This window comes from Acanthaster planci, linkage group LG14 (assembly GCF_054643075.1).
Source record: "Acanthaster planci isolate LZ-2023a linkage group LG14, COTS_SCS, whole genome shotgun sequence".
Taxonomy (NCBI): Eukaryota; Metazoa; Echinodermata; class Asteroidea; order Valvatida; family Acanthasteridae; genus Acanthaster; species Acanthaster planci.
This window is the reverse complement of record NC_141790.1, coordinates 1400101-1419661: the sequence shown is the minus strand read 5'-3', so window position 1 is coordinate 1419661 and position 19561 is coordinate 1400101. Positions and strand designations below refer to the sequence as shown.

The following is a 19561-nucleotide window of genomic DNA, read 5'->3' as shown; positions in this document are numbered from 1 at the left end:
GACAGGGATGAGCGAAGTGGCACGTGGGCGAAGTGGTAAATGGGCGAAGTGGCAAATGGGCGAAGTGGTAAATGGGCGAAGTGAAAAACCCCTTCAGGGTGCACCACTGCAAATAAATTCCCATAGACGGCAGTGATAAATCCCCATACTTCACAAATATTTTAAAAATACTCACAACTCTCACAGGTGTTCAGGCTGCACAGAAAAATAATGTTCCACATGTCCTCTTTCATTTTCCTTTCAATTTTCGGGGGGTTGACCAATGAATTTTTGAGAAATTTTCACCAGAAGCAGACCACCCCTAAAATGCAGAAAATGTCCCTGTCCAGAAAAGTAGCCATTTTGAAAAACCCTCCCTCAGCAAAATGGCTCAAATAGTGCCACTTTTAAACCCGATTGCATCCAAATTGCTCAGAATTGGAAGCCCCGAGTCCGGCCCAGAGGTCCAGTCTCATATTTCTTGAATTCCTCAGTTCCATGGCTCTCAGGACCCTCTAATATAGAATATTTTGAGTCTATAACTTTTATTAACGAGCTCGGCAGACATATTTCTGGCCTAATTACCAGGGTGCACCCTTCAGTCTGTACGTCTGTATAAGGGGGGGAGGCCATTCGAGAACAAAATACTTCTTCGCACGTGCTATGCATGATTGATGTGCCCGAATAACCTCAGAGAACTCGGGCTTCATTTTACGTTTGCGCTAAACGCGGGTTGGCATACCTAACCGCCGGCTCAAATTCTTGAAGCCATATAAATGTATGAATATTTAGTTGTTTTTAAAGTACACCGTAATCAATGAAAATGCAGTGGGAAATAGGTACAGTACATCACCAGCTGATTTGCATAATGTTCCTGCCAATTAAGTGGGCGTGTACTTACTAGTTAAACAACAAAAAAATGCTGCCTTAAGTGGCTATATAGGCCTTTGGGAAGACTTTTGTAGTTCGTCCCCTAAAATAATATTGGCTTTTATTAAATGAACAGATATACATCGCCTACAAAATGCAAATTAAAGTGAATCAATTAAGATTGCCACTGTTTTGGGACCATAGAGCGATAGGCTGATGAGACGGTGCCGGTGAATCTTTCAGCCCCTTAAGGGGAAACAGTTGAATGCTAATGAAAAGATACGGTGCACAAGATCTTTACCATGACTAGATGAGATCATGGAGCTAAAATGGATGAGATTGTTGCCCCAAGCCAAGGACTCGCTTGAATGAGTAAGGATAATATGAGATGTTACGCATGGCAGAGTCCGTATGGTATGTCATACCCGTACTAGTAGTCTACGCCCAGTGCATTGAATGTCCTGCTGCTATACAGTCTTCAGTATCACTAGTGCTATACTGAATCACGAGCATCTTGCAGTATGACAGACAAGACAGGAGATTTAACAAACGGCGATATCAAAGACATGAGTTCAGAAAGCAGTAAGTTATGTCAACTAAACTTCTTTTAGTTTATTGATTTTTTTCCCACTGGAGAAATCAATCGGTGGGGTCGGCCAACGGCTATTTTATGTTGGGCGATTTCGGGGACACACAGCTACGCGTAGACGTAAGAACTTAGGTCAAACTATACGTGTACATATACATTATATTTATTTCCTCGATCACGATTATGCTCGTGGGCGACCATGAAGTGGTATATTGACTTGAGGATTACAGTTTGGAGGCTCTGTACACTTTCTTGTTTGACTTGGCCGGCCTTCATGTTGGACTAGTGTTGTAATCCACCCTGTGTGGATTGGGCTGCAGCATAAACCGAAAAAGACAAAGGCGCCTCTGAACTCAATCCGTTGCCACGGAGTCCAGGCAGGATCCCGGCACTGGCGGCCGGGCGCGGGGGGCGGGAGAGGGTGAACGCACCGCCGCCGCAACCACTCGCCGGAGGTTGGTCCCGGGAAGCGGCCGCATGACTTTCAGCTGGAGTTCCGTGGCGATGTGCATGAAGCGCTTTCGGTTGGCCCTGATCATCGGGGTGGTTTTTGCTGTTCTTTTCGGTCAGTATCGTTAATGAGTCGTCCCACAGTCAATACTGCAATATGTGAAACCATAGGCCCTATTGAATGACAAATGAGATCGAAGTAGACATGACTCGGATGTTTTTTGTCGAAACATAACATGACTAGGCCCTTTGGCCTACAGTGCATTACTATGTAGGCCTAGTATAGGCCAATCTATTTTGTTGATTATAAAGCACGCAGCGACTGCAGTGATATGATGATTTAACAGAAGGAAAGAGTTCCATATAGGCTATGGACAACACTAATTTTCCCTTAAAACAGCCATGAGAAAGTGATAACATGTCCCAAAAAGTGAAATTTTGCTAGGAAAATTCTGAAACATTTGATTTGAAAACACACGTACGTAGGCCTGGGTTTTTCAGACAAATCTCATAGGTTTTGCACAGGGGCATGACGTGTTATCCGTATATGGAGCTGTTTCCAAACTCAAACTTAAAGTTTGGAAAGGACAGTTACTATCAGGTTATGAGAAAAAAAAAATCATTCTTGTTTTGGAATTATTTGTGTGCGCACATACATGTATTGATATTGCACGGTCCGTATCATATTGAAAAGCTAAGGCATATAGCAGCCGTCAGAAACCAATGACATGTCCTAAAGATGGAAATTTAGCAGGGAAAATGTCGAAGCATTTATGGCACTTAGACACTTCTTGGAATTTTTCAGACCAGTCTCATTGCATGTGTGCACGGGGTGTTGAGTGATGTCCAAGTACTGTATGGAACATTTTGCCCCGTACTTGTAGAATGAATAGGTTATAAAAGTTTGCCGACTTACATGTACATGTATGGTTGGACTGCCCAACAGAGATTGTACAGTAGAAGTACATGTAGAACTACAGGGGGGCATGGGGCGTGTTAAGTTGAACTAATCACGGATGAACATGTATACGTCCACACGAAACATGCATACTGAGATGTGACGCACATTTTGACGGTGAGTCCGATGACGTCGTCAGTCAAATAAAAGGCTTCATGCACTAGTTGACTTCAGACCAGAGCACGTAAGCACATGACAGAGTGGCTTTTAAAATCAAGCAACGTGTTCCCCTGTTATGGGGCCAAATTTGTGTAAGTTAAAAGAATCCGGTTCGTAGGTGCGACATCACTTCAGTTTAGACGACACCCACTGCACATGGTTACAGGTACATGTACAAGGAACCACAGAACTGGAAGTTAATGCGTTCGTCCAATTGGAGCTTGCACTCAGTGGTGCGTTTTTGTGTATGATGTCATTTCAGAACCGGATAGGCTTGAGACACGACTTCACTATTAAATGTACATGTATGTACATTCATACACGATCTCTGTGGACTAGTCCAACTGCAGCACCGTACTTGGGACTGTCCCAACCGTGCCAACTGCAATAGATGTAGGCTACTTACGCTGCATTTAGGGCATAACACATCCACAGACAGACGGTCATGCTAATTAGCGTCAACTAATGTCAACACACACAAGTAGTGTCAACAAACTGTCAGCAACTTAAAATACTCTCTAAAGATTTAAACATGGTTTTTATAATACTTTAAAGATTCTAACACCTGCCACTGTGGAAGAGAAAGAGACATTTGGTTCTGGATTCTCGCAGGAAAATGAAAATTTTTCGCGACGTATGGGGGCCGCCATTTTTCTTCTCTCTACTGTCCATGTAAAAACAAGATGGCAGCCGGTCGGGCCGCACGAGCAGGCCCAACTTTGTCACTCAAATTTCCACACTCAAATATTATTCCAGATAAATGTGATACATTGAGCGTGATACATTACATGGAGGAACCTAATTAATGTAAATTATAAATTTGTTGCACAAATATGCTTATTGTTTGAATAACTTGTTGATGCTCATTGATGCTTGTTGACGCAAAATCCCTGCATGTCTGGAAGTTAAAACTCTTTATAGCATGACCCCAGACAGAAAATGTCTACCCGGTCTACAGTGCAGACTTGTGTCTTCAGCGCGTCATGACAGTGTACAGGTGTACACGATATGTGCTTTACGTGTTGTGTGCTTTGCACACGTGTACGTGTATATGTAGGGGGCCTATATACATGTACAGTGTATTCATTGGACAGGCATTCAGCATTTTATGAGTAACATTCTCGTAGCAAACAAGTTCGCATACACGCATACGTACTGATATTATAAAAAAACAAATTCTGTAGTCTCACGTCCCTGAATTGTTGTGCTTTTGTTTTATGACAAGAATTTGGTACATATGTTTTGGCTGGTCCCAGCATATTGTTTCCAAACCTGACGATATTTACATGTACTTTGCACAAGGACCAATACGAGCATACCTGACGATATTTACATGTACTTTGCACAAGGACCAATACGAGCATACATGGCATAATGAAATGAATATTTGTTCCACCTACATCATGTATACATGTGCTGTACAGTAAACTGGACAGGTACAATGTACATTGTACATGTATTTATTGATTTTGATATTTTATTATGCATAAATGTTGCATACAGTACATACATGTACGTACAAGTTTATTGCCACAGTTGTAATGTCTTATTCCTCCACGATCCATTTATGTAATGTCGTGAGTGTGTCATGAACTACATTACATGTCCAGTTTTCTGAAATTTATTCCACCAGTTTCCATCTTGAAATTCCCATTTCCGGCATGCCATATTAAAAGAGATTTCCCAAACCACAGAAAAGAGATGTATGTATGTAAACTGTAGGGCGCTATCTGCATGTAAACTGGTACCAGTATTTTTCAGACGGGTCACAGGGTCATTTGTACAGTATTCTGTCTTTGTGAAAATATTGAATAGTGCCCTCTGAGTTGGGTTGACGATGAAAAACAAATAAGCAGATCGACAAACACTCCCTCCCTCCCCCACCAGAAAAGTACTCTTGTAAGACTTGAATGCTGTCTTTTCAAGAAACTTTTCTATCGAATCTCACTACATACAGTACGTCCACAGGCCTTTCTTTCCGTGATATGTGCGCCAAAGTCATGAAAGTTCTTCGTTTTATGAGATTTCAGGCAGCAAGTGTTACATTCATAAAGTGGAATTATTGCACTCTCAGAACCCACTAAAATTTGCCTTTCAGGGAAGCTCTAAGGGTTTAGCTTCGTATTACAAATGGTAAAACTTGTCAAAAAACGGGTTGGGTTGGAGGACAATCTGACAAAAAGTGACATTGTCAGTCACAAGATTAAAATTGAATCTTTAAGCCCACAGAGGGTACATTTAGACAACAAGTGTGGCGTGTGGCCAGACTCTGACTGTTTTTGTCTGCCATGTGGAGGTTACATGAGCTGTCTCCAGCCAAATGTGGCCTGCTTTTCTTTCCATTAACCCTAACCCCCTAGGCTCTTGCCCTAGAAAGCATACTGAACCTCACAAAATCCAACAGATACATGTAGGCCTACATGTACTAGTCTATGTACTCGTACATGCAGGTCACTGTACCAAACCTAATAAACTCCAATAAAATGACTCTGTTGGAGTTTGAATGATATGGTATGGATTGGTCTATGCAGTACAAAATTATAGCATGACTTAGGCATAGGCATAGTCCAACAATTGGTACAGCAAGCCAAACACTGCACACAATGAACCCTGTGTGTCCCAACTCACAGAGAATCCAACAACACCATCTCCCTGGGCCTTTCATCCCCAGTCTCACAAACCTCAACAAGAAGTTCATCAGTTACGGTACCAAACCTGCCAAAACCTCACAAAACCTGCTGTTGGAGTATGGCAGGTTTGGCGTAGTGGAAAAAAATTGGCGTAGTTGAAAAAAAAAGATAAACTGTCAGAAATACATGTATCTCATGCTCTGAGCCAGAGTGTGGCAAAGGGCATGTTGCCGGAATGTTCACTGGGGCAACTGCAGTACTGTAAAGGCCCATTTTTTCCTTACTTGTGTTTTTTTTTTTGGGGGGGGGGCAGAGAATTGCCGTGATTATCAAATGGGAAATACCGTACTCGGTGTAAATTGGCTTCAATTTGCTGGGCAAAGGTGGAAGTTCACTGTGAAGATTACAAAAATAGCTTCTTGAGATAAGCTTGATATACATGTATTTAACTACAGTAGTTTTTATGAAACATACACGTACATTTACCGCAATGTTGTAATTCAGGGCTTCTACTTTTGCAGAGGTTGACCTGGTCTTCAGTAACTTTGCAGTTGCTCAGTTTGTGTACGTTGTACTGAAAGTTGACTTTCACGTATGCAACATGCAACAAAGTTCTCCAGAGAAGAGTTAGTTTTTGCCATGGATTCCGTGACATTTGAGAAACTCTTCGTCTTACATGCCGTTGAACATTATAAGCTTTGAAATAATATTTGAGACTAATGTCTCGTTTTCATCATTGCAATTATCTTACAGGTTTGTTGTGTGGCACCCGAGGCGAAGAAGATTCAAGGTACCAGTTTGGGGAAATGAGCACACGTTTAGCGATTTGTCAAATTTTTGTATTCAAGAGAGCCAATGCTCCGTGTGTAGAACATGCTCAGAGAAGTAACATGAACTTATGTGCATCTCAAGAACAGAGGCAAGGCTTCATAGGTTTTGGTAATCTTTGGATGCAAAGAAAACTGCTTCTCTGATACCAAGAGAACATTTTATGGGGGGGTCTAAAAACTTTAAAAATGCAATAAACATGTCGAGGGTGAATGGAACAAAGCATGGAACATTGCAAGGGGGATTCCCCAAGGAGTGGCGAGAGAAGCAACTTTTGTTGTGTGAAGTTTTCAGGTCACTGACTGAGGCAGTGCCTCGCCTAACCATCTGTCTCGAAGACACACCAAGAGCAATTTTGGACAGGCTTTACTGAAGTACAACATTTACACCTTTTATTTTCAAGGAAATCTTGAACAGCTGTCAATAACTCTTCATAATTCCTTTCCAAAATATTGGAGGGAATGGAGACACACTCATAAAGCATAAAGGAGGATTAGTTTTAAATTTACGCTTAGAATAGACAGGCAGAGTTTCACTTTTTTCTGGCAAAGGGAAGGCAAATATACTCAAATCTTAGTAATCTTGAATGAAATTGTTTCAAATTGAAGGTCAGATTGAGAACATTGGTTTTTCTTACATGTATGTAGCTGTTCAACATCTCCTGTGCGGCCGAACAAGAAACTGCAATTAAATGTGATGTTTATGCTGAGGAGACTCATTTTTAACAAACCTTTTTTTTTCCGGTTAACCATCTTTTGTTTTTTGCTTGTCCGTTTGTTTTGTCTCACAGATGGGTGAAAGATCTCGGGGAAGGTGTGCAGGTTCAACTGCAAAAGGTAGGGCAGGCGCGCTGAAGTGGGAAGTAAGCATTTTTTAATTTTAATTTGGTGTTTACCATCTGAGAGTGGATGAACACCACAGGGGTACATGCACAAACATAATGGCCTCTAAAGAGGCAGTGAGATACATGTATTTAGCCATGCAGGAACATGGAGGCAGGAACATTGTGTGTGCGTGACTGTACTGTGCATGCTTTGTACATGCCCGTCCGCCGTTACATAACTAAAATACATGGACATGCACTGGCATGCTGGGCAGAGGGAATGGCTTTGATACAACAAAACATAGTGGTGGCATAAGAGGGTCTCTGGGTATTCATGGTGTTGACACTGTTTTGCTGACACAGAGGATTTGAAAATGACAGATTTGGTGGGTTGGCCAAACAAAAGGGCCCATTGAGCTATTCTGTATGGGGGAGGTGGAATAGTTACATGTGCTGTACATTTTGTACATGTACTGGTACACATTGGCATGCATGTTTGCTTGGGATGAATTTATGGTGCTGTACCACACCTGTGCAATATTTTTACATGTACAATTACAGTGTACCTTTGTACTCAACCACGCATATCGTGTAGTAGGCAATATTCTTGTGCATCTTTTTCAGAATCCATATGAATATGCATGAACATGTACCGGTAAATATTTTTCAAGATTGATACAGAGGTCAAGATTTGTGAGATGTGCAAACATGTTTTCTTTTCCTCTTTTGTTTTAAATTTTGTTCCAGTGTTTACCCATAATCAATAAACATCGAATATTAAAAAGCACCTCTAAGGAAAACATGTTTTCTCCGATTTTATCTGTTCAAATAAATGTGGAAGCATCCAAATCAAACACAGCGTCCTTTGTCTCCAGAGCTCAACTATAATAAGCTTAAATGGACTTTTTTCTGTTCATGCGAAGATATGAATTCTGAGTGTATATCGCGTCATACAGAGAAAACGAGGGGAACCCTCGCCCTGTGGATAAGCCCTTTTGCATGCCAAACAATGGCTACATGCATGAACAGATAAAATCAGACAAAACATATTTTCCTTAGAAATGCTCTTTAACCATTCAAAACTACATGTAAGCTGCATTTATATGTGCAGGACATTTAGCTTTGAGTCATACCCAATTGTGAGCTGTGCCACGTTTGTTGAGTTTAAACTATCCAACTGTAGTTCTTGTGGTTCGTTGATTTGATTTACAAATGAGAGGACTGGTAGCCACGTAAACATTTGCTGTTGGAAGTTACTCTTGATTCTAAACATGCTAAATGGAAATATCCCATTTGTTTCTCCCTCTCAGCTGATCCAGCCGCTTCAGGAGAGATTGACTGAATTGGAAAAACAGTAAGTAGCTTGAAAATACCGTCAACCATCACACTCATTTGAAATTGTATTGTACACAGGGACACAAGGAGTACCCTGCATCTACGTGTCAGCGTAGAAAATGGGGGTTGGGGGGTTAAATATGTTCAACCCATGGTTGCCCTCCCAAACGTGAGGAGTTTGGGAGGAAAACACCAAACTATGCCCATAATTTTCTGTCACCTGTCTTAGCTGCAAATTTCAATGGCATTTTCAAAACAGAAGTGGCAGTCGAGAACAAAGTATCCACTCCAAAAATATATCCTGACAAACAATTTTTTCTGGGTGCAGGTGTACTCCTGTTCCATTTTTCTAGATAATGTAAACAATTTAGATGATGTTTGGAAATGCACCTGTCACGCTGACGCGCGTGTATCAACAGGAAAAAGCTTTGAATTATTAAATGGCATCCAGTGCAGTGCCTCACGTTATAACGTCTATTCTGGCCATTGGTATTATGAAAACAAAAGCAGCTGTGTAATTGAAAATTCAGCCTTCAGGTGCTAAACTTTCAGTTTCAAAATGCAGTGGTCATATGCTGTAACCACGCATGTGTACATTCCGTGTACTCTACAAGGAGTTACTACCTATAGTGACAAGTACTTGTACAAATGTATGTATGTAGCTGTGCTGGGCTGAATTTCATGGAACTGTGGAGCACTTCAAATATTTGCTAAGCATAACAGCCAGTGTCATATAAGGTACATACATGTATATTATCATACCTCATACATATTCATGATGGAGAGCCAAACTCTGAGTGGTCCACTGATCATCATGTACATTGTACCTGTACCAGTTGCTATTTTTGCCGTTTACCAGGTGTGCCTGGTACACCTAGTCTTGTCAAGGCAAATACTTGGTTTGGATTTTTGTTAAACTGTGCTGACTGTAGCACACTAGACCTGTAGACATAATGTCAGTGATTGTACGTGCAGCATGTTAATTTAGACAATCGGGGTACATTTAAGAGATTAATGAAATTCTCTGGTGTACTTTCCATCTTCAGGACCATGAAGAAGTACCCAGAAGTCCGCTATCTACCAGAAAGTGAAAGAAAGAGGATATTGGTGAGTTGAGTGTCAGGAAATACATGTACGTATGACAGTGTTACACAAGGCTTCCTACAGAAATCGCACAAAACTCTGCAATGCTAGAGGTTGGATGTACATGGTGTAAAACTCACACCTGTAATTTATACACCATCTGTCCTTCAGTTCAGAAACTGGCTGAATTACCCTCTTAGATAACAACCTTTTGGCAGTGATGAGGTAAGAATATCACACTTTCTACTGCAGTGCCTGTTGGGATAGAATGGGGGACACGGTTGCGGGGCACATGTTCATGGCCATCGGAATGCCACAGGTAGAACAAGTGGCAAACTCTGCAAGTTACATTTGATCACAAGAGGGTGAAATGCGAAATCTCTCAAGTTGCAGAAGTGAATTCCTGTGGAAAATTTAAAACGAGGGAAACGGAGATAACTGTATTCATGTACTTACCAGCTTATGACAGCGGTGCTTACCTGTACAACAACGACCGCCGTTCTATCATGCGAACAACCTGCGCCGTAGACACTCATCAGTACATAGCGCTGGTTTGCTGAAGACATGTGTACTTTTGGGACTGTTGCACTCCCGCATAAGGTTGAGTTCAGATTTCTAGGCCATGGCTTGATGATGACGTCTGTGGGAAATCCAAGGAGCCTCTAGCTTGTGGCTTCCACAGACGAGTTTATTCGGAGCCGTAGCCACGACATTCCAACATGGTCTGTCAAAGCTATTAGGCACACATTTGATGGAGCACCCCGGTGATTGCGTAATGGTCCACCACTCTGAATCACTGATTGTTACCTTTTGGACACTCCGCAGATCACCGGAGGAGCTGGGTTCGTGGGCTCCCACCTCACCGACCGCCTGATGATGGAAGGTCACGAGGTCACCGTGGTGGATAACTTCTTCACAGGCCGCAAACGCAATATCGAACAGTGGGTGGGACACCCCAATTTTGAACTGATCAATCACGATGTCGTGGAGCCACTTCTTATAGAAGGTGAATATATTATGCATACATGTAGTTATCCACTTTAGATATTTATGACCCAACAATACATGTTTTAAAGTCAATGGCTGATTGCGTTCGTGAAGTAAAATTGAATTCGTTCTTGAATTCTTTCATTTGTACTCTCTATGTGTACTCTGCATTCCCCTTCGTAAAATCTCGTTGAGCCTAGGTTTTACGCTGAATTTGGGAACCTTAGAAACTTAGAAGACTAGTCACCAGTAATGGGGTGAGCAGTGACAAAGGAATGTTTTTCTTCCAGTTTAATTGAATACATGTAGGTCATGACTATTATGGTTTTATGGTGGTCTCGAGGAATCTTTACCACAGTACTGCATCTGGGACTCTAGGTTCAGTTGCAGACACTCTTACCTCCAGGGGGATATTGACATTGGAGGATTAGGGACTCTTAGGGCTTGAAAGCCTGCATTTCACTGACGGATGTTCTCACCTCTCCTCTTCTCCAGTGGATCAGATCTACCATTTGGCCTGTCCGGCTTCCCCGCCCCACTACATGTACAACCCCATCAAGACCATCAAGACCAGCTCCCTGGGGACGCTCAACATGCTGGGCCTAGCCAAGAGGACCCGCGCCAGGATCCTGCAGGCTTCCACCTCCGAAGTGTACGGAGGTAAGACTTGTCCTCTCATCAGACTTCAGACATGAATTGAGAATTTGGTATTTAAAATTGGCTGTGTCTTGCTCAATTTAACTAGATTTCAAGAACAATTGCATCTTTTGGGTTCAGAATACTTGAATAACAGATAACCTGAGTTTCCCAAGTTTTTTTGAAATCCTTTCCAGTGCTTTGCATAATAAATCGAGATGTCCAAAACGACCTTCAGCATGTTCAAAGGATACCCAGACACCCCTCTGGCTCAAGCTTCGTCTTTGTCCGAGCTCAGGAAATAGCGGCACACTCTTTACGGTTAAACTTCCCAGGGGCATCCAAACCCCATTTAAAACAGTGCTGGTTTGGCTGTGTCTGTCAAAGTCCTGCACATTCTTTCAAACACTATAATCATCAGGCTTTGAATGCTTTTCCTTCGTTCACTGATTCTCCACTTTTTTCATGACATTGCAGTTTGAAAAAAACAACACCAAGTCCTGTGCAGCTTTTCAGTGTTCCAGTTGTTATCTTTTGTGTGTGTGCAGACATTCCAGGTGCATGCTGGAATAGTGTTTTTCAACAAATGCTGTTCTGAAGTGTACGTTACTCCCATTGTGAGCAACTCCAAACCCTTATGAGCTATTTGGTGACAGATTACAAAGTTGCATAAGTGCAACATATGATTTGAATGCATAGAAAACTGGCTCGTCCAGCAGATGTGAAGTTACGGGGATCTTTGTTTCCACACATGTAAATGTAGGGGTTATGCAAGTGAGGCATGCTTTTGTTATGCTTCTGTTATGCTTCACTGCCCTCGCCTTTTTGATGCTTCAGAGCACTGCTGTAGCCGCTTGAAAACCTATCACAGGAGAAAGCCTAAAAGGTTTTGTGGGGTTTTTCATCAGTGACCCAACCTAATAAGACAGCAGAGCCACGTTTGAGTAAAAGGCCTTTAAGAGAATCTTAAAGGAAATCAATAGGGGCTGTCAGTTTTTTCCACCCAGATACATGTAATGTCCATTTTCATGAGGATGCCAAACTGAATGATAAATGAAACAGCTATCAACCTAAACAGTTTAGTTGGGTCATGCTATTTACTGTCAATAGGCCTTGACAAAGTGTCAACAAGTTATTCAAGCATATTTATGCAAAAAATGGTATATTTACAAAATAAATTAGGCTCCTAGGTATCAAATTCAATGTATCAGATTTATCTAAAATGATATTTTAGGGTGGAAATTTGAGCGATAAAGTCAGGTCTGTTCACTCAGCCCAACTGGCCACCATCTTGTTTTCGCATGGACAGCATAGAAAAGAAAGATGGCAGCCCCGATACATAGTGAACATTTGTTGTTTTCCTACACAAATCTGGAAGCACATTTGCTGTTTCTCTTCCTCAGTAGTAGATAATAGAGTCTCTAAAATATGATAAAACCACTTTAAATCTTTAGAGGTATTTTTAAGTTGTTGACGCTTTGTTGACGCAACTTGTTCGTGTTGACGCTAAATATCACAACCGGTTCAGTTTGCGGTCTTCACAATGCAGACTGAAAAAGAAAAGCTGACAAATGTGACCTTAAGACTCCTTTTGTGCAATCCGATGACTTTACACGACCTGTGAATTTTTATTTCTAGCGAGAGGTTTTAAAAAAAGCCAGAGACACCCAAATTTTTTGGCATGATTTTTGGGGTTGCAGATCCCCAGGAGCACCCCCAGACTGAGGAGTACTGGGGCCACGTCAACCCCATCGGGCCCCGGGCGTGCTATGATGAGGGCAAGAGGGTGGCCGAGACCATGTGCTACGCCTATGCCAAGCAGGTAAAGGTCACAAAAGGTCAAGTTGGGTCGTTAACCCTTTTCCCTGTGTCATGTGCAAAAAAAAGTCATAGGCTAATGAAGAAGTCGGGGCTGTTTAGGGTTTACATATACATGTACACATGTTTTTCTGGCGCAGAAAATACAAAGTCAGAGTGAAAAAAATGTGTTATCCAATTATGCAAACCTGCAAAACATACGGTATCAATTACAGGTCAGTTATACGCACCGTACCCTTCAACCAGCCAAGTTTTTCAAAATTACCGGATGACAGATAATTTGCGAGAAGAAAGTGTAGGATTTTTAGTTAGCATTTAAAATACATGTAGCAACAGGAGGAAACAAAAGTGAAAAGACGTTGTGGGCCGTGGCACCTGAGATGCTAATCCACGGCTTTCTCCCAGTGGATCTGGTGATTATGATAACGGAAAACAGCAAATTGCGATAACCTTACAAATGCAAATTTCATGCAACGTGATAATAGCTGTAGAAATTATACACATGTTTATGAGTTTCCTGTAATGCGGATGAAGGCAGTGTCCGTATATTAGAAAGTGTTTGCAAACTGAATGTGGCACATGACCCAGACACCAAAACTATTTGGTGAAAAAAATCTTGGATTCCTCATTTTTTGAGCCGATCAAACAATTGAGCCGCCAGTCAGCGGAGCTACACGTACTTTGCGATACATGTAAAGGCCTCAAAGGGGAATCTTGTTTTTCGCTCCCACTTGATGTCCATTTCCATCAAGAAGCTCAAACGGGAAGCGGTGCATCAAAGCAAAGAGTTCCGGTTGCTCTTCCTAATGCAACACTACTGAGAAGTTGTTTAATACTCATTTTGTGGGGAACCGGACATGTTTTGTTCACTTCACGTCCTGTAGGATAAAGTTGACGTGCGTGGTGGCGAGAATCTTCAACACCTTTGGCCCCCGCATGCACATGAACGACGGCACGGCCTGGGTGGTCAGCAACTTCATTTTGCAAGCTCTGCAGGACCAGCCCCATCACCGTTTACGGCCACGGCAAGCAGTCTCGTTCCTTCCAATATGTCAGGTATGGGAATGGCCAGACGTAAATTACGTAATCCCAAAACTCGATTCATGTAATTATGGCGAAAAGAGCGAATAAATTTGAGCACAGGTTGACAAAAGATTCCTTTAACCCTCCTATGGTTTTACAGCACAAATGTGCACAAAATGCCCACAGTCACTGGTGAGCATGTAGTTTCTATATGGAACTCAAACATGCACAGGTTCAGTGTGTACACAGTAGGTTGTCAGCACAAAATGACCGAGGGTCTTTTGTGCAGTCCTCTTCACTGCATTTGGTTTTACTGCACAATGATGCACATGAAACAGTGAAGCACAGTTGTTTGGGCAGCACAAAAGTGCAATGTGATATTCCTGATGCTATGGTGAGGGACTGTTAGTGCAGTGCACAACACAACACAGCTGTGCTTCTTTGAGATGTTTACCAAATGACCTAAAGAGTGACTTCAGCATAGGAGGGTTAAATGCACAGCATTTGCTACAATAACAGATCTCGAAGCAGCACACCCACGGAGTCATGAGAAAAAGCTGCCTGCGATTCTAGCCCTGTCGTCATGAATAATTGTTGCTGATTACACGTAATTATTATCCCTGTGCTTTGGATTACAGTGACTTAGTGGACGGTTCTGATCAAGCTGATGAACTCAAACGAGTCCTCTCCTGTCAATTTGGTAAATAAAATTCGGAAAGCACACACACCAAAACAAAAAGTAACAAAAACGAATCATTTCCTTTGGACGAATCCTGTTACCCATGGTTTCAATATCATTTATATCAGTGGCCCCCACCAATGGCATTAGGCATTGTGATAACTCTTGCACAAAACCGCTGCTACATGACAGTTGCCTCCATAAGAACCCAATGCAGTGCTTTCCGCCATTAAAGGGGCCATCAGGATAGGCCGATGAAAGATGCTTGAGTCGTCTGTCAGCACAGCATCTGTCATTTACAACAAATAATGGAAGTTGTGCGCAGTTCTTGGTCAAATTGAGTTCTTGGGACATATCCAAATAGGAACTGTCAAGATTGAGATTTGATTATTGAACTCGATAAAATTCGGCGACAGGGATCAGGGTTACAAGTTTTAATTTGTGATTGCGTCGCTCTTTTTTTTAATCACAGGGTAACCCAGACGAGCACACCATCATGGAATTTGCCCAGATTATCAGAAGCAAAATAGGCAAGTACAACAAACAGTGGAAAATAAAATCTGGGATGAACGACGACCGTTTGTTTGTTCAGCCCTTGCCCTTCTAATCTGAAAGTCACATTTGCAGAGATGATACGCAGAGCAGAATGCAGTTTGCCTGAATAACCAAAAATTAGTTGAAAATCTATTTTTTGTAGTCCTTTATGGGGTCCTTCGCGACACCTAACATGCCTAATGTTAGGTGTGCATCTTACATTAGCACATGTGTGAATAGGCCTCCTTACTGAGGTTGCTGCACTTTGTTTACTTGTGTACTTTCCTATGGTACTCGGCTGACCATGGGCCCCTAATGGCTTCACAGAAAAGTGCACATACGAGCAAAATCTGACATGGTTAGTACAGAGGCCTGTACATATGTACCTATAGACATTTTTCCCGTGATGTCACAATCGTGCTGGACCGCGATGTGTTGTGATGGTAATGAGTGCATCGTGTGATGATGGTAATCTACTTATTTAAGATAAATTAGTCAAGCATGCAGCGTTCGCAGGCGCACTTGCGCTTGGTCGAAATTGCCCATGGATATATATGCGATCACCGTGGCCAAGGAGGTCCACACGTGGTGATATTGTTTACATTTTAGCGCATTCCAGTGATGTGGGTGAAACAGGTCTATAGAGTATTTGAAGTTGGAATTCATAAAGTACAGTCTATTCATTGGAATCATTTGCTCTCTGAATCAGACCCTGTTGACAGACATTGTCCATGGCTACAGACTCAAGGCGCCTTTCCATATGCACGTCAACACTTGCACCACTTGTATTCGTCTAATCACTCCCGAGGCGATTTTGACAGCCGAACGTGACGCACACGTGTGTGATGTTAATGGAGTCAATTGTTTTTGTCTGTGAAAGTGAAATGCAAGAATACGTCATGCACTCAATGTACCAAAAATCTTACATATGGAAAGGTGCCTTTTTATTAATGCAGCTTTATGGCTGTGGGCAAATTTGCATGGCTGTGGCTTGGAATTACACACAACTCTATGGAAATTTCAAGCCACAGGAGGTAATTTGGACAAGGCCTAAGTTTTTGATGGCACATCGGTAAGTCCCGGCCAAACTCGCTGGCCGACACCCCACTTCCAACTGGATATTTGTTTTGATCTCCAAACAAAATCCATCGGTGCTCATCAAAATCGGCACCGAAAATCACCAGGAGGTGTGCCTGGCAGACAGGTTTTTGTTAAGATTTGCTTTAAAGGTGTGAAATGCCGCCACAGAATTGCTCGTTGCAGCTTGGCATTAGAGAAAGTACCGATGTTCTTGTTGACATGCTGAACAAGTAGAACAATGTTATTCACGAATAGAGGGTACAAATCATGCACACGATCCTACAACGTCTTCTCTCCTTAGTCTGGTCTCCATTTTTGAACCAATTTTGGTGGGTTTATGCAGCTTCATTGACAAAACCGAGGCAGTATTGCAGTCATTAGACAAGCAAGTTTTTGGACAGTCCTGCAAACGTAACTAAATGTCATTTCGTTACATCAGGTGGCAACAGCGTCATACAGAATGTGGCGGCTGCAGAGGACGACCCACAGCGCCGAAAACCAGACATTTCCAAAGCAAAGAAGATACTCGGCTGGGAGCCCGTGGTGAGTATAAAATTAGTCACCTCTGAAAACATGTGCACGTCTGGTCCCTCTTTCCTAGAAATCCTGGTGTCCTTTGAAATTGTGAAGGGAGTCTGGGTTTGTCAGACAACACAACGGCTAGGCCCGTCAAAAACTCATCATTACCCATTTCCCTCCGTCAGTCGGGCCGTCTCTGAATCAACTTGCTTAGGCCCCAAGCAACTCATTCCTCTATACACCTCTGTCATAAGGCAGCCATATTGTGTTTCTTCATTCACGCCAATGTAACCAGGCTGAAAGGGAAAATAGTCGGTTCCCTTTTATCAATATGTGAACTTGTATTACTATTGCCGATGGTCCTACAGGGAACAAGACAAACATGGCAGCATTGTGATGAAGGTCTACTGCCCCAAGCCAGTGGCTTCCATAAGTACACATGTTACCTTTTGTTGCAGCTATAAATATTGGACACGCGGTTAGTTCATCAGTAATTTCCTTGATTTTTTTTTGGGTGCAGGTGCCCCTTGATCGAGGCCTGCAGCTGACCATAGACTATTTCCGCAATGAGCTGGAGCATGCAGCCAAGATGAAGGTGCCGGGGAAACCAGTGGAATAAATCCAAAGATACGGCTCCAGGCCCACTGAATAGGAACGATTCATAATACCACCAAAACTTTCTTCAAAAGGCTTGATTAGTACTGTGAATTATCCCTATGCCCTGGATGTGATGTATTCATCAATGCTTTGTTATTCCAGCATCCATCTTGCACCAGCCAGCAAAGTTTTTCAAAACCCTTTTTTTTACACACCCAGCGTTCGGGGCCTGCAGAGCACTCAATTTTGCTTTAAATGTACAATTCCTTTGAGCAGCAAATAGGTTTAGCAGCAACAGAGTAGTATCAAATATTACACAGTATGCGCAGTACACATATTTGCCAAGTGCAGAAAAGAACTGCTCAATAGATAACGGACCACTGGCCAAAGAACAGTGTAGACTTTGTTCATTGCAAGTAAGGAGCCAATTTCATAGAGGTAAACAGCAGGAAATCTTGCTCAGCAAATATGTGACCCAACCTAACAGAACGAGTCACAAGTCACCAGAGCAACTCATGAGTGGAAGGTCTTTGAGAGAATCTTGCACCTTGTGATTCAATCTGCCCTGAGCTGAAGTGCACCCTCGCCGGCAAAATAAAGACAACCTGGTATGAAGTTTTCCAACCGGGTTCTTGCAAGCATTCGGAAACCATAAATTTGTGGTATGTTCCTCGGTGTGGCCCATGCCAAACGTGCATGAACGTGCACGCCTACGTGGTGAGTTCGTACCAACGAGCGGTCAATTTCATTTAAAAATCCACCCTCTTTTGTTCCCACTTGGAGCAGATATCAACGCTGAACATTTTCCCCCATGTATTTCCCATTATCATCAAGATGTCAAACTGGGTGGTACATAAAACAGAGAACTCAGATTGCTCTTTCAAATGCAAAGTGTTGCCTTAAGACCCGTTTTGTGGGATCTGGTCACATTTATTTGCCAGGAAGAAATTAGCAGTCACGAGCCCTATACTCACCTGTACACTTTGGCTGGTAATCTGTTTTGGTAAGCAGATATTTTCTTTGCTAGCAGATTTCTGTATTTTGAAGCTCTTACATTGGCCCCTGGTTCTGAATAGATTGTAGACATGAACAGAATGTCGAGAGCCAGAGAAGTTTTGTTTAGCCAGATGTTTGTGTCGCAATTGAAACTACCTCAGTGATTACTGTCACAATATACATGTACTAGCTAGGGCGTAGTGACTGGGGGGCATGAGGGGGTGTGGCACCCCCCCCCTAATAAATTAATTCCAGTCAGCAAATGGAGCTTCGCTCGGCAAGTGAATCCGAAAGAAGTATGTAAACGATATATATTGACCGTCTGCATTTCCCTTAAGCATGAAATTTAACTTACCATGGATCACTCTGTGAATTGTACACGACATAAGGTTGTCAAACAAATTACCAGTCAGCAAATTGACTCTGGCACCCTCCCCCCCAAGAAAATGCCTTCACTATGGCACTGTGTAGTAGGTACCAAAGTCATGAATTCGGGGCAAAAGACGCATTGCCGTGTCAGCACAATAAGGTTTTTAATGAAAAATTGTACTAACAGGCCGTCACTGAAAAAACATTACTTTAAAACATGAAACCGGTAGAAAGCAATCCATGAAATTTTAGTATACTGGCTGCCAAAGTCTCCTGAAGACGGACAGAGTACACTGTTCAAAATGTCAAGTTATTCCCCAGTTCTTCTCAGAACCACACATACCCAAGAAAGAGATTGATCCATGGTGTAACCGCAATCGTTTTACTCAAATAGTTCTTTCACTATGAAAACCTTCACGTCTTATCTGGCTTCCAAAAGTAATTAAGCAAATACCATAGTCGAGAACATGCTCTGTTTCAATTGAAAAAAGATTTCTTTCATTCTCTAAAGAAGGCCCTGAGAGTATTTGCTGAAACCCGTGCAACTGCCTTAGGGACCTTTCATTACTGGACCGACAGAGTGTACTTTCATATTCGGACTGTGGGGATTTTCTTCACG

General features: G+C 42.3%; 1 protein-coding gene and 1 pseudogene across 2 annotated transcripts in view; one reads left to right on the top strand and one right to left on the bottom strand.

The window, feature by feature from the left end:
* The window catches only part of LOC147796734 (structural maintenance of chromosomes protein 4-like), a 178299-nt gene that overhangs the window by 23869 nt on the left and 134869 nt on the right, over positions 1-19561 (bottom strand). The gene's annotated exons all lie outside the window — the stretch shown is intronic.
* On the top strand, positions 1594-19012 carry LOC147796737 (UDP-glucuronic acid decarboxylase 1-like; annotated as a pseudogene). The gene is made up of 13 exons (XR_015427709.1): positions 1594-2003; positions 6389-6425; positions 7254-7299; positions 8597-8640; positions 9668-9728; positions 10530-10710; positions 11187-11351; positions 13028-13155; positions 14037-14201; positions 14807-14868; positions 15320-15377; positions 16901-17004; positions 17501-19012. The product of XR_015427709.1 is annotated as a UDP-glucuronic acid decarboxylase 1-like (transcript).